We start from the raw sequence: 15,526 nt of genomic DNA, 5'->3' as shown, positions 1-15,526 counted from the left end.
ACATTTATTTTTTTTATTACTGTTGGGTTTTTAATTCATGTCTACAATTTCACTTTATGCTTTCTATTTGGCCTGATTTTAGCTTTTCTTCTGTTTGGATTTTTTCTTTTTTTTTTTAATTTTTTATTTAAATTCCAGTTAACATAGAGTTTAATATTAGTTTCAGGTGTAAAATTTAGTGAGTCAACACTTAAAACAGCCGGGACTCATCACAATTGTCCTCCTTAATCCCCACCACCTATTCAACCCATTTCCCTTCTTCTCAGTGACCATCAGTTTGTTCTCTATAGTTGAGTGTTTCTTGATTTGCCTCTCTATTTTCCCCCTTGGCTCATTTGCTTTGTTTCTTAAATTCCATATAAGTCAAATGGTATGGTATTTGTCCACAATGAGATATCATCCCACATCTGTCAGAATGGCTAAAACCAACAACACAAAAAACAACAGGTGTTGGTGAGGTTGGAGAAAAAGGGGAATTCTCTTACACTCTTGGTAGGAATGCAAATTGGTGCAGCCACCCTGGAAAACAGTAGGGAGGTTCCTCAAAAATTTAAAAATAGAACTACCTTATGATCCAGCAATTGCACTACTAGATATTTACTCAAAGAATACAAACATACTAATTACAAGGGATATGTGCACCCCAATGTTTATAATAGCATTATCAACAATAGCCAAATTATGGGAACAGCTGAAGTGTTCATAGACGATGGATGGATAGAGAAGTGATATATCATTTATATATATGCTATATATGATATTTCATGACATACATAATCATATTCCATGTATATGTATTTGTATGTCATATTCCATGACATGTGAATATCATATATTCCATGATATATGTATATCATGGAATATTAGCCATAAAAAGGAATGAAACTTGCCATTTGCAGCAATGAGAATGGAACTAGATTATCTTTGACTTTTTTTTTTCTTTTTCTTTTTTTTTTCCCATTTTATTTATTTTTTCAGCGTAACAGTATTCATTCTTTTTGCACAACACCCAGTGCTCCATGCAAAACGTGCCCTCCCCATTACCCACCACCTGTTCCCCCAACCTCCCACCCCTGACCCTTCAAAACCCTCAGGTTGCCCCAACCTCCCACCCCTGACCCTTCAAAACCCTCAGGTTGTTTTTCAGAGTCCATAGTCTCTTATGGTTCGCCTCCCCTCCCCAATGTCCATAGCCCGCTCCCCCTCTCCCAATCCCACCTCCCCCCAGCAACCCCCAGTTTGTTTTGTGAGATTAAGAGTCATTTATGGTTTGTCTCCCTCCCAATCCCATCTTGTTTCATTTATTCTTCTCCTATCCCCCTCTCCCCCCATGTTGCTTCTCCATGTCCTCATATCAGGGAGATCATATGATAGTTGTCTTTCTCCGATTGACTTATTTCACTAAGCATGATACGCTCTAGTTCCATCCACGTCGTCGCAAATGGCAAGATTTCATTTCTTTTGATGGCTGCATAGTATTCCATTGTGTATATATACCACCTCTTCTTTATCCATTCATCTGTTGATGGACATCTAGGTTCTTTCCATAGTCTGGCTATTGTAGACATTGCTGCTATAAATATTCGGGTACACATGCCCCTTCGGATCACTATGTTTGTATCTTTAGGGTAAATACCCAGTAGTGCAATTGCTGGGTCATAGGGTAGTTCTATTTTCAACATTTTGAGGAACCTCCATGCTGTTTTCCAGAGTGGTTGCAACAGCTTGCATTCCCACCAACAGTGGAGGAGGGTTCCCCTTTCTCCACATCCTCTCCAGCATCTGTCATTTCCTGACTTGTTAATTTTAGCCATTCTGACTGGTGTGAGGTGATATCTCATTGTGGTTTTGATTTGTATTTCCCTGATGCCGAGTGACGTGGAGCACTTTTTCATGTGTCTGTTGGCCATCTGGATGTCTTCTTTGCAGAAATGTCTGTTCATGTCCTCTGCCCATTTCTTGATTGGATTGTTTGTTCTTTGGGTGTTGAGTTTGGTAAGTTCCTTATAGATTTTGGATACTAGCCCTTTATCTGATATGTCGTTTGCAAATATCTTCTCCTATTCTGTCAGTTGTCTTTTGGTTTTGTTAACTGTTTCCTTTGCTGTGCAAAAGCTTTTGATCTTGATGAAATCCCAATAGTTCATTTTTGCCCTTGCTTCCCTTGCCTTTGCCGTTGTTCCTAGGAAGATGTTGCTACGGCTGAGGTCGAAGAGGTTGCTGCCTGCATTTTCCTCAAGGATTTTGATGGATTCCTTTCTCACATTGAGGTCCTTCATCCATTTGGAGTCTATCTTTGACTTTTTAAAAACGTTTTTTTTTTCCCATACAGATGAAATTTGTATGTTTTCTGCTTACCAGTTTCTGTGCTCACTCTTCTGTCTTGCAACCTAAACATCTACTTTGGGGTAATTTTCCTCTTTTAAAAGTACATCTTTTTAAAAGTAAAAATACATTCTTTAGAAGTTACTTTAGTGACAGCTTGCTGGTAGCAAATTTAGCTTTTGTTTATCTGAAACATTTTTTCACTCTTATTCTTAAAGGTAATTGTTGTAGGCACACAATTCTATACCAACACTCCCTATCACTACCTTGTCACCCTAGCACTTTGACAATAATTATTTCTTTATCTTCTTTTCCATTGTTTTTATTAAGAAGTCAACTGTTAGAAGAATTATAGTTTACTCCTTATTCCCATATCCTCCTTTTCTGATAAGACAAGTTTCTTTTCACTGGTTAAGGTTTCCCTAAATTCCTAGGAGTCCAGAACTGCATTTAAAAAGTTTTTTTTTTTTTTAATTCTTTTTTCTAGTATCTCTATACATCAGAGACACTTCAAAATATCTAGTTTCACTATGTGGGAACTTGACATCTTTTAGCCCTTGCCTTGCAGACGGTAGACTGAAGGTTTTCAGAAACTGGGAGAGTTACTTTAATATCTCAGTAACGTGGGTTCCTTATCTGTGGAACAGGAGTAGTAATTGTGAATACCACAACACAGTTTGTTTCACGAATTAAATGGGCTAATGAATGTAAAGGCTAAAACAGCGCCTGGCAAATTGTTGGCACCCAGTAAGTAGGTGGTGTGGTGGCCATGGTGTTGATAGTATTAGTAATGGAAATTCATTCTGATATAGTAGTTTCTAAAGGGGCACTCAGGTCTTCTACTATAGCACTAACTTAACTTTAAATATAATTTTAAATTGTTGAAGTAAAAATAGAATTTATTAATCATGACACTACTAAATCTCTGCACAATGGAAAAGTGGTATATATTAGTCTTTCTAATGAGATTGAAAACTCACTGACAGCAAATTGCATTATATTTTATTTGTATTCTCCACTGAACCTTACACAGTGCCTACTGCACAAGAGATTCTAAGAAATTACAGCTATAATAATTTTTCAACACTTTTATTTAATCTGGCTTTATTCTACCCATCCTTTCCCTGCTTTAATAATTAGTTCTGTTCTAAGAACATTGCCCTCTTTCTTGCCAACCTCATTTCCTTCAAGAACGGAGTTAATGTTTATCTTGCCTATTGGGCTTTTATTAAGTAAATAAAAACTAAATGCTTTCTTTGCAAACACTAGAAATGCTGGCTATAAAAAAGAGATAGTGGAAAATTTCAGGGCAGTAAGAGAAAAATAAAGAACATCAAATTACACAGATTTAATTCATCTCTCAAAACAAAGTTTTTAAAATGCCTTTTTCGATGTGTCTATAGAGCCATTTTGTATCCATCAAGCTGAATGCACTTGCTGATACTATTTTTGTGGTCTTTCTTCGAATCAAGTGGAATTGAGAGCACGGGTAGTGGAGTGCAGAGTTAAGAGACTTTCTTAAAATCTGCCAATCTTCATCCACTCCTCATCTTTCTCCCAATCTTCATTCCCCAGTACACAGAATTTTTATGTGATTCAGTCATCACTTCCTCATTTTTTACTTGATTAAACTTTGATTTGATATGATAGATATTAAATTTCCTCATTTTTCTAATTGTGTTTATATCTAACACTTATTAATAGGAAGAAAACACAACACCTTTTCCATGACCCATTTAATGGAATGGTACCTATGAAACATACAACACCCAATCTCTATTGCTTTTTTTTCTATCTGTGTATCATGAATTAAAGAGGACAAAAGTACTTTCCATAAATTAAATCTAGTTTTCTACTCAATTTATTAGGTCCAAACCTTTATTAGCATCCCAGTGGGAGGTAAGGTTAGTTGTTATTTGTATCTTTTCTTCAGTTGTTCAAGTTCTACAAACAGTGTAAACCAGAAGGAACGTTTATCCTTTTGGCAAAGTATCCGGGAATCTTTCAGTTCATCTACTCTCACGTTTATAAAACTCATTTTTATCATTTAAAAAAAGTCATACCGCTCAATAGTCATAAAATTAATATATAAAATATAAAATATATTTTATAAGGTTTTATAGGTTTCATGTTCTGTATTCTTTAAATTTTTTTGCTGTTAAATAGCAAAAACATATAGGAATTTTAAGTACTCTCAACAGATCATTTTTAACTGTATAATCTTATATATCTATAATGATGGTTGAAATTAGAAGACATTTCTTTACCGATTTAGTATTCAATCACTTCATGCAGCAAAGATTATATTTACTCTTTGAGATCTTTCAAAATCAAGCTGACTCAATTTTTTTATTTTATTTAAATGCCTTAGTGAGTCTTTTAAGGTCTCTAAATACAGTAATGTTGCCATCGAGTGAGCATTATGTATAGTCAGTAATAATGAAGTATTAATTTTAGTTTTTCCTTGACTAACTGCAGGATTGGGACTAATAGTGACAAATAATCAACTCTTCTGCACAAGAGTATGCTACTTGTACAGAACAATAAGACCTTCCTAATAAAATGAGTCTTCCTCGTCCAGATCCCTTTGCCCAGATAACCTGTCTTTTCATTTTATGGATGAATTCGCAGACTAATTATTTTTTTTTCTATCTTTCAAAGGAGGCCTTTGGCCATGTAATGACAAGGACAAATTTGCCTTCCTCTGTTCCATGGACACCAGGATTTAGATGACTGCATTAGTAAATACGGCTTGGCAACAGATTAACTGGAATCAATTCTAAGAGTGACTCATCCTTCTTGACACTCTCTCCAAAGGCAAAGCCCTTCTGCAGGAATAGCCCTTGCTTTCTTCTGAACACTGATACACATGCCCAGAAAATTGGAGAAGGGAAGATAGTCTAGATGGAATTAAAAAAAAATGCTCCACTCATTTTAACTGCAGTAATTCCCAAAGAGCAATTATATTATAGAAATAATAAAGCCCCTGGAATGGAATCTCTACCATATTTTTTCCTTTATTTTAAAATTTTGTTTTAATTTATTTTCTTAACTGGGTCAAGGAGGATGCTGATCGTTTGGTTTTGATCTGATAAATGCATGTATCCCTCCCATAGTGCATGTGGGGTCATCTCTTTGGGCGGTTGAGGAACTCAAAGACAAGTGGGAGAACTCCTCAACACTGGCCATTTTCCTTCACATTCAGAACCACCTTTTTGACCTTGCTATGTGATAAAATTTATCTGAACCATAAACCTTTACATTGATACAGTATTTTCATTTCTATGACTTAAAGACCATGCTTTTTAGATATAATTGTTATGCTTGTCTTAAAAGTTTCTTATGTTGGGACACCTGGGTGGCTCAGTGGGTTAAGCCTCTCCCTTCGGTTCAGGTCTTGATCTCAGGGTCCTGGGATCCAGCCCTACATTGGGCTATCTGCTCAGCAGGAAGCCTGCTTCCCCCTCTCTCTCTGCCTGCTTCTCTGCCTACTTGTGATCTCTCTCGATCTGTCAAATAAATAAAATCTTCAAAAAAATTTTTAAAAAAGGTTTATTTCAATGGAAGAACTTTTCCTTCTCTTTTATATATATTATTACATGGTAACACTCAATATTAATGTCTGAATGGAGATTGAAATTTATATTAATAAAAATGTGTTCACAGACTAACACTGATTATATTCTCTACTAACCTAGTTGAATTTGCATTTATTATACAAAGTGCAGGTTTATCATGTGACCAGAGACAAGGCTAGATTCTTTCACATACTTTATCTCATTTTGGTTTTTTTCCCCCACTTTGCAGAATAAAATAGGAGGATACAAGTTCACATTGCCAGGAAATTATGGACCAGTAAAGCCAGCCCCAAATTGCTATTTTTATTATATCCCACCAGTATTGAAAAATAATAATAATAATGGTATTTATTGAACACACTTACTCTGAAATAGTATGTGCACAGGACTCTAATGGTTTTAATTTCACTTAAACCTCACAACAGTAGGACATAAATACTAGAATTACTCCCACTCTGTAGATAATGGAATGAGAATTCATTAAGTCACTAAGCTAGAATGTGTTCAGGTAGTGAGTTCCAGAGCACATGCAGCTAACCATCATGCTGTGCTGTCCTTGAACATCTCATTTAAAACAGGATAGAAGCAGGGGTGCCACAGTGGCTTAGTTGGTTAAGCCTCTGACTCTTGATTTCAGCTCAACTCATGATCTCAGGGTTGTGAGATCAAGCCCCATGTTGGGCTCTGTGCTGGATATGGAGTGCATTTCAGATTCTCTCTCAAACTCTCTCCCTCTGCCCTAGCCCCCATCCATCCCCCCCCCCAAAAAAAAAAACTGTTTAAAAAATAAAAGCAGGGTGGAAGCATTCTGTAGAACTTGGTCATTCCTGAAGTTTTTTACACCCAGCTATATGCTGTATTCATTGTAGACATCACATAATCACACTTCAACTGTAAGTTTTATCTGTCAGAAGTTCATGTGCAACATGAATTCAAATCTCTTTTCTGGCTCCACATACTTTTCCTTTGAAAGTAGAAATAATGCTAGAGACAAAGAGAGGTAAGTAAAACAAAGAGAAAATGAAGAACCAGCACTGAGCCAAGCCAAAGTGAAGATTGAGAAAGGGTTGTAGGAAATCTGAACACACTTACAAACATGTGGAAGAATTTTCTGTTTGAAATTCAAACCAAAATCCTAATTTAAGTTCTTTGACATATTTCCTAGAGGCCAGTCTGCTCTAAGTATTTCTAGAGATAGCAGTTTGAACAAAGCTTAAGACCCTTGCCTGATGTTTTAAATATTTTTATTTAAGGGCATTATACCAACAGAAAAGTGGTCAAATCACAAATATACAGCATGATACATTTTTACAAGCACCCTTGTCAAGAAACAGTGCTACTGACAATGGGGAAGTCAATGTCATCTCTGTTGCAGTCACTGCCTTTAACAGTAAGCATTATCTTCCCTTCCATTGGTATTTAGTATTGCAAGATGTACTTTATAGAAATAGAGGACTATGTACTGTTCTCAAAATAACATTTATGATTCCATATCATTACATTTCATTGCAGAGTGCTCACTCTTGTTGTATAGCATTCATTGTGTGATATACAATTACATATTTTTTTATTCTACTATTTGTGGGTATTTGGTAGTTTTAAGTTAGGGGATAATGCAAATAGTGCTGCACCTGGACTCTACTAACAGCATCTTTTGATGAACAAAAGCCCTTAATTTGGTATAGTATGATTTTTATCATATTTTTATGTTTTTACTTTTATTGTTAGTGTTTTATTTGTGCTATTTATCTAGTCTATTTCAAAGTCATGAGGATATTCTCTTCTTTCTCCAAGTTTTTATCATTTTACTTTTGCATATAGATTGAAACCCATACAGAATTGACTCCTTTTTTGGTCAATGGGGTGAAATAAGAGTCGAGATATATTTGTTCCATAGGGACACCCAATTGATCGAGCACTGTTTTTTGAAAAAGCTATTTTCCTTACTGTACTATGATGTCACATATGCCATAAGTTGGTCAACACTATATAGATAGAGACCTTTGACTTTGACTTTTTTTTTTAAATTTTTATATTTATTTATTTGAGAGAGGAAGAGAGAGTAAGCCTAAGCAGGAGGAGGAGGCAGAGGGAGAGAGAGAGAATCCTTAGACTCCCTGCTGAGTGTGGAACCCAATGAGATCATGGCCTGAGCTATAAATATAGTTGGAGGCTTAACAGATTGAGCCACCCAGGTTCTCCCAGACCTTTGACTTCTAAAAAAACTATATTCCAAAATTTTTCCTTTTCTCCAGAAATAGCAAAAAAAAAAAAAAAAGAATATGGGAATCTGCGAGGGTTGGGATGGGGAGGTGAATAGCAAACTCATAACCCTCAGTATCTACACAAGATTGACATATTGAGAAATTTTCATATAAAAATCTGAATTTTCAGGTTCTTTTTCAAAATTAGATCATCTAGAAACATTGAGCACAAATTTCTATGTAGTATCAATCAGCTGGAGATGAATAATGGCCAAGCCCTTCTAACTGAATATGGTTTCCATGTAAGCACAGTTGCTTTCATGCCCCACATGCTACACTCATTTATATTATTTATTTACCTTACCCTCCACCCATATTTCTGATGCCAAAGACAGTGGTAGAGAATTTCTCTGTGGCTTTTTAGCTCGTTTGTCATCATTGAAAGATGGGAGTACCTGTGGATTTCAGCCTGATCCAAATAGCTTTCTGAGCTCATTGACAAACATGTAGAGTGGAGGGTATTCTCCTTTGGTAACCAAAGGAAAATGAGATGGCTTGCGTAAGCTAAATGCAATAGACTTGGGCTTAGTCCCAGAAGTCAAGTTATCCATCCAGGTAGAAATTCCATCCTCTCATTTGTCTTTTTGACAAATGTGTTCTGTGTTCCCTGCATAATGCAAATAAACTTCTACTTTGTATTATCCCAACACCCTAAATTAAAAAAAAAAAAAGTGCGCTCAACTTTAACACACAAAAACATTGTAATAATGCTAATATGAAAGGGGAATTTTTTTCAAAAAGTTGTTTTCGAAACAACTTAGCAATTCTAATAACATTGCATGATGACAGATGGTGACTATACTTACTGTTGTGAGCATTGAGTAATGTACAAAATTGTTGAATCACTATGTTGTACACCTGAAAGTAATATAACATTGTAAAACAACTATACCTCAGTAACAATTTTTTAAAGATGTTATTATTAACATATATAAAAATACAAATCAAAGCCAAAATGCGATAACATTTTATACTCACTATAATCATGATCATAGAAAAGAGACTCATCACAATTTCGTACTCCTAATAATCAATTTATAATAAGAAATCCCTCTTGTGAACAAATGTATTCAAAATTCAATATAATAATATTATTTCTAAGTATCTTTATGTCCCTCCATGATCACCACTAATGGTAAGTCCTTTAAAGAAATGGAAATGGACTGTGTCCCATTTAAATCTCTATATTCACTGCTGAGTACATTGGTTCATATTGTGTAATCAATAACTATTTGCTAAACTAAATACAAAAAGTTTTGCTAACTGTGAATTTGTTGAATGAAATATTTATGGTTATTTCTTTTTTTTCTTACTAAGTTTTGCTCTAATTAAAAACAATAAATTCTTGAACATTATAAAGTGAATAAGAATGAAAATATCTATTATTTTACCATCTAATTGAAACTATGAATATTTAGTGCATTTACATCTCAATTTATGTGTATAATGTGGACTCCACTGTACACCTAATGATTTTTCAGCAAGCTCAAGTCCCATTGATAGCAATGAAGATTTAGACCCCATCAGGCAACAAGCAAGCAACCAACCAGTCAATTTTCAAAATAAACTCACCATTGTACCTCTCAGGACAAGTAGCTACTCTTTGTGGCAATAGCCCCAAGGTAGAACAGATATATCTATTTGGATCTGTATACTTTGGTCTTTTTTTGTTGCTAAGATCAAGTCATCAAGAAGTACAATAGGCACTTGAGAGGTTCCCAAGTCAGCAGGTTCAGCTTGATCATCTTTATTTACAAGATGATTTACAAGATGATTTACAAGACTATCTCCTTGCGATCTTCTTAGCCTTCAGTTTAATCCCCACCATCCCTCTTTGCAAGCCTTCCACCAAGTTGAGACTAATTATACTATATATTGTATATTGGTTCTCCTCTAATAACCACTGACTTCATTGCCATATGGCTTTTCTCGTTATAGTATCATCAACATGAATAATATCGTATCATTTACATGAAAAAGACACTGCTACGAAAAGGCAACTGAAGATGACACTAATTCATTTCAGACTTTGTAGATCTTCATTTACTTGCCTATTCCTAAATTTGTTGTGTGGCATAAGATTTGTAGTTGTAAGTATGAAAATATAATCTTCCTTCTTTTTAATGAAAACTGTTAGTCAACCATGCACATTTTCTCTCTTTGTATAGATCACTATGGCACTCTGCACTTAGACTTCCAAAAACTAATGTTTTTGTGATTGTTATTTTTGGGGTTTGAACTAAATATGATTTAAATTTTTTTTTCTGAGATTTTATTTATTTGAGAGAGAGAGAAAAAAAAACATGAGTGGGGGGAAGGGCAGGGGAGAGAGAGAAGCAGACTCCCCACTGAGGAGGGAACCTGACTCCAAGATCATGACCTGAGTTGAAGGCAGACACTTAACTGGCAGAGCCACCCTCTGTCTCTAAATATGAGTATCCATATGTTTCACGATGTAGTATCATTATTTTTTAATGACATCATGAATTCTTACTTGAATTTAAAGATCCTATATTATTTGTATATATACTGTGTTATAGTTAATAATAACACTAATTCGGGGCACCTGAGTGTCTCAGTGGGTTAAGCCGCTGCCTTCGGCTCAGGGCATGATCTCAGGGTCCTGGGATTGAGTCCTGCATCGGCTCTCTGCTCAGCAGGGAGCCTGCTTCTCTCTCTCTCTCTCTCTCTCTCTCTCTGCCTGCCTCTCTATCTACTTGTGATCTCTCTCTGTCAAATAAATAAATAAAAATCTTTAAAAAAATAATAACACTAATTCTAAGTTTTAAGGTAGATTTTCTATTCTTTAGGGAAAAAGAAAAAAAAGTTTGGCTGTATTATTTAATTTTTGTTGTTATATATCTTGATTGGCCAATTTGACAGTAGAAAGCTAAGTCCCCCCTCTCCCCCACCCACGCAAAAAAAACCCCCAAAAAACAAAGAACAAAAAAATTTGGGAATGGTAGGCTGAAATAAAGAGTGTCATAAATTTTTCTCCAAATAAAATATAATGAAGTTTAAGCTTATTTAGGAAACCCACTGTTACCCCCTCAGTGTTCCCAGATTGTTAAAAGAGCACTTGAGGAATGAGAATCCCAGAAAAGGCAACAAGAGGGTGAGAAGCAGAAGTTTCATTGAGCAGAAAGAAAAACTCCCATATGGGAGGGGCTTAGGGGAAGCTAAGCCCCACCAATGAAGTTGTCTAGGGCTTTTTAGGAGTCTTATCTGGGCAGAGTGTACAGTTTAGGAAATGTGGCATATTCAAATGAAAGAATATTATTCAGCCTTTCAAAAGGACATTCTACCATATACAACATGTATGAATCTGGAAGGGGCTATGCTAAGTGAAATAAGCCAGACACAGAAGGACAAATACTGCATGATTCCACTTAGGTGAGGTGTCTAAGATAGTCAAACTCATAGAAGCAGGAAATAGAATAGTAGTTACCAGGGTTTGGAAGAGGAGAAATGGGAAGTCGATGTTAAACAAGTGCAAAGTTTCAGTTATGCAAATGAATATGTCCGAGAGATATTTTTGTCACACTGTGCTTATAGTTAACAATACTGTACTATACATAATAATTTGTTGAGGGTAGATCTCATGGTATTTGTTCTTACCATAATAAAAAATGAGAGAAAAAAAGATGGGGTAGAAGTAAATGCATGCTAGTTAAGATTAAGAATATTCAGACTTGAGAAAAATCATGTCTTGAGAAAAAAATGTTAGGGATATTGGTCTCCACAAGCTCCTGAGGACACAGGCTCCTGAAACACCAAAAAATAGCATGGTAGCTGAAGCAGCTGGTGATCATCTCTGGCTGTCATAGATAAGCAGACTAAGGGAATCTTCCCTACAAGGCAGATTCCACAGGTCTGAGTGACCCCATTACCACAATCACTGAGGCCAAAAACCTACATGAGAAAATGAAGGGTCTGTTAGAAAAGAAGCCAACACTCAGTAAGTCACTGGGGTCCCTGAACCACAGGTTCAAAAGAGTAATGACAATAGGAGACTTTGGATATGTGCCATGAAAAAGAATGGCACCTTGAACAAGACCTGATGATTGGAGGCCCCTCTACCACGCATTTCAGAAGACAGAACATTTCAACCACCACTCTCCAGAGAGAGAAGACAGCAAGCATAGATGGTTTGGTTTTTTACAGCAAATGTGAAATATAATGCATAATTGACCTTTCACTGGGAGATTTTGAATTTAATTCTCCTGGTTATATACTCCAGATGACTAACTTACATTGATTAAATCTTAGTGAGGCTTATTAGAGAAAAAGTTACACTGACGTGGGTTAAAATGGTGAGGAATACTGCATTCAGGGATTTTGTAAAAGGTGTCAAGACAATTTCAATAAGAGAGAGACAGAACTTAAATCAAACACTGCAAGGGCAAATGGGGATTTATAATCAAAGAGCAGAGTGAGAGGGTCAGTGAGTAGAAAATTACTAAGAGGAGACATTAGGTCCAGGGGGATTTATGCTCAAGGCAGACCAGGGGGATGAGTTATCCAGGGTGGAGGATAAGGAATGGATCAGATAGCAAGGGTGGAAGATTGTCTGTATACTGATCTGACAGAATTCTCTCTAAAACTGAACTAGACAAGCTGAAGACAGGGTCCAAGGACAATGTCTATTTATGAAGAGGGCTTAGAGGAGCCTAACTAAATTTTGGTCAAGAAGACAGTCTTTGTCAGGCAGAATAAAAAATGTTCTCCTCACCATTTTTTCCTTAGCACCATTCTCAGCAGGACAGAATTTTTTTCCTGAGATAGAATCTGGAGACTGGCATTTTTAAAAAATATTTGGTACATGTGAGTCTCAACTTGTGAACATTTACTGCGTTCTCTTAGTTCTTTATACTTTACAAAATATGGTCTGCCAGAAAATAAGAAAATTCATGCACACAGTGATAGGGGTATGTCAAATGGACATAGGAGCCAACTGAAAGAAGGCAATAGCCAAATCTGGAACAATTTGAGCAACAAAATAATTTAGTACTGAATTATAACTCAAAGGACATAATAAATATTCATGAGTCTATATTGATATAAATCCATGATTGAATAAATAACTGATTGAACAAATAAATGAAGAATGGACACATCTATATAGAAAATTCCAAATAATTTATATAAGTATTTCCCAATCAAGTAGAAGGAACATAACCCCCACTCCTTAAGAGTGGGCTACCCACAGTGTCTCTCTTTCAAAGAGTATACAAGATAGAAAGGAGGAAGAAAGTGGAGAAACCTGACAAACACTACCTAGACCGGGTGATCAAGGCTACCAGCAACAATGATAAGTCATACTGATAGTAGGTATTCTTGATAAGAAAAGGAGTTTGAAACCTTACCTTTGTGATCTTCCTCCCTAAAATTCATAATGCTTGTTTTACTATGGTAAAGAACAAACAAACAAACATGCAAAACCCAGTTGAGAGAAATTCTACAAAATATCTGACACCTCAAAACTGCCAAAGTCATCAAAAACAAGGAAAATCTGAGAAAATTTTACAGTCTGAAGGAGCCTAAGGAGACATGATGACTAAAGGTAATGGGGCAGCCTGGATGGGATTCTGGGCCAGAAAAGGGACATTAGGTAAAAAATAAAACACATTTCTCATCCTCTGAAAGGCACCCTGCAGCAGCAATACCCCTTAGTTAAAGCCTCTGTCCTTGGGGCGCCTGGGTGGCTCAGTGGGTTAAGCCTCTGCCTTTGGCTCAGGTCATGATCTCAGGGTCCTGGGATCGAGCCCGGTATGGGGCTCTGTGATCAGCAGGGAGCCTGCTACCCCTTCTCTCTCTGACTGCCTCTCTGCCTACTTGTGATCTCTCTTTCTTTCTCTCTCTGGTGTGTCTAATAAATAAATAAATATAAAGCCTCTGTCCTTAACCAAGTATCTAACATCTGTGACTCTATCCTTACCATGCTCTAACCTCAGAGCACGGAGTTACACTCTGGTCAGTGTGTTAGCTTCCCCTACAGGGAAAGCTGCCTTTCTACACCAACATCTTTGTTCCTTCAGCACCTATGCGGTATCCAGTCCTAGGATTAGCCTGGATAGTCTCCTGAAAGAGGTGCTGGAATGATTCCTCCACTGTAGTAGTACTTGTAGGGACTGGTGGGAATAAGAAGGCCAAGATGTCCTCTCCAGGAAGTTCTGCTAGAGCTTGTCCCTACCCGAGTGGCCACTGTGCTGGGTTCAGGTCCAGGGGCTTTTGTAAAACAGTTGTGCAGGTGAAGAAGGGCCTCAAAGGAGAATCAAGAGTTTTCATATTTGTTATCCCTACATTCTTCCCAGTTAAACACTTGGAAGAAATCTTCGTTACGGAGGATTTTTAGGGCAGTGAAACTACTTTATATGCTTACTATAAGGATAGATACATGCCATTTGTATTTGTCTAGATGCACTGAATATACAAAACCAAGAATGAACCTTAATACAAACTATGGACTTGGAGTGATAATGATGTCATCATAGATTCATTAGTTGTCACAAATATCCCTCTCTGGTGGAGGATGCTCGTTAATGGGGAGGCTGCACATATGTTGGGAAAGGAGGTACATAGGAAATCTATATCTTCTCCTTAAGTACCCTATGAGCTTAAAACCTGCTCTAAAAAAAGAGTCTATTAAAAATAATAAATAAAGGAAAAAAATAAAAGGACTTCACAAGACTCCTTGAACAAAGTTCCTCATACTGGGTCTCTGCAAGGTCTGTCACTTTCAAGCCAAACTGCCCTATTTTAGGGCAAATATTTTGCAATCTGATTGAAAACTCGTGGAGCCTTCCTTAGTGCACTGCTTTCTGACTCCAGCTTTTGTAGTACTCATGGAATGTCTTCTGATTTCTTCCTGTCAGACCTCATAGTCTTTTGTATTTCACCATATATTTTGATCGCTTATTAAACCCAGCCCAGAACTATTAATTTCCCTCTTAGGAGTAGAGGGAAAATACTATATTCCATTTTTTTCTAGTGCAAAGTTAAAAAAAAAAAGCATATAAGTCTCCATAAATGACATCCTTCCTTTCCCTCACTCACTATTTAATCCTTAGCCAAGTTGTGAGGGATTGGCTCTATGTATAAATTTTATCTTAAATCTATACACTTATTTTCAATAAAAGTCACTTATTCTGCCCATGCCCTATTCTAATTGGTTATCATCTTTTTCTTGGATTATTTATAGTCTCCAAACTGGGCTCTTCAGTTTTTCTTATTAGATACAGAGTATTTGTGAGCATAAAGTAGCAGCATCAAAATGATGTGAAAGTTTTAGATCAAGAAGACTTTCCAAAAGCTAATGGTTGATTTGCATTTTAAAGGATCAGTAGAATTTGGATAGAG

The sequence above is a fragment of the Meles meles genome, chromosome 2, assembly GCF_922984935.1.
Source record: "Meles meles chromosome 2, mMelMel3.1 paternal haplotype, whole genome shotgun sequence".
Classification (NCBI taxonomy): Eukaryota; Metazoa; Chordata; class Mammalia; order Carnivora; family Mustelidae; genus Meles; species Meles meles.
This window is presented reverse-complemented; position numbering follows the sequence as displayed.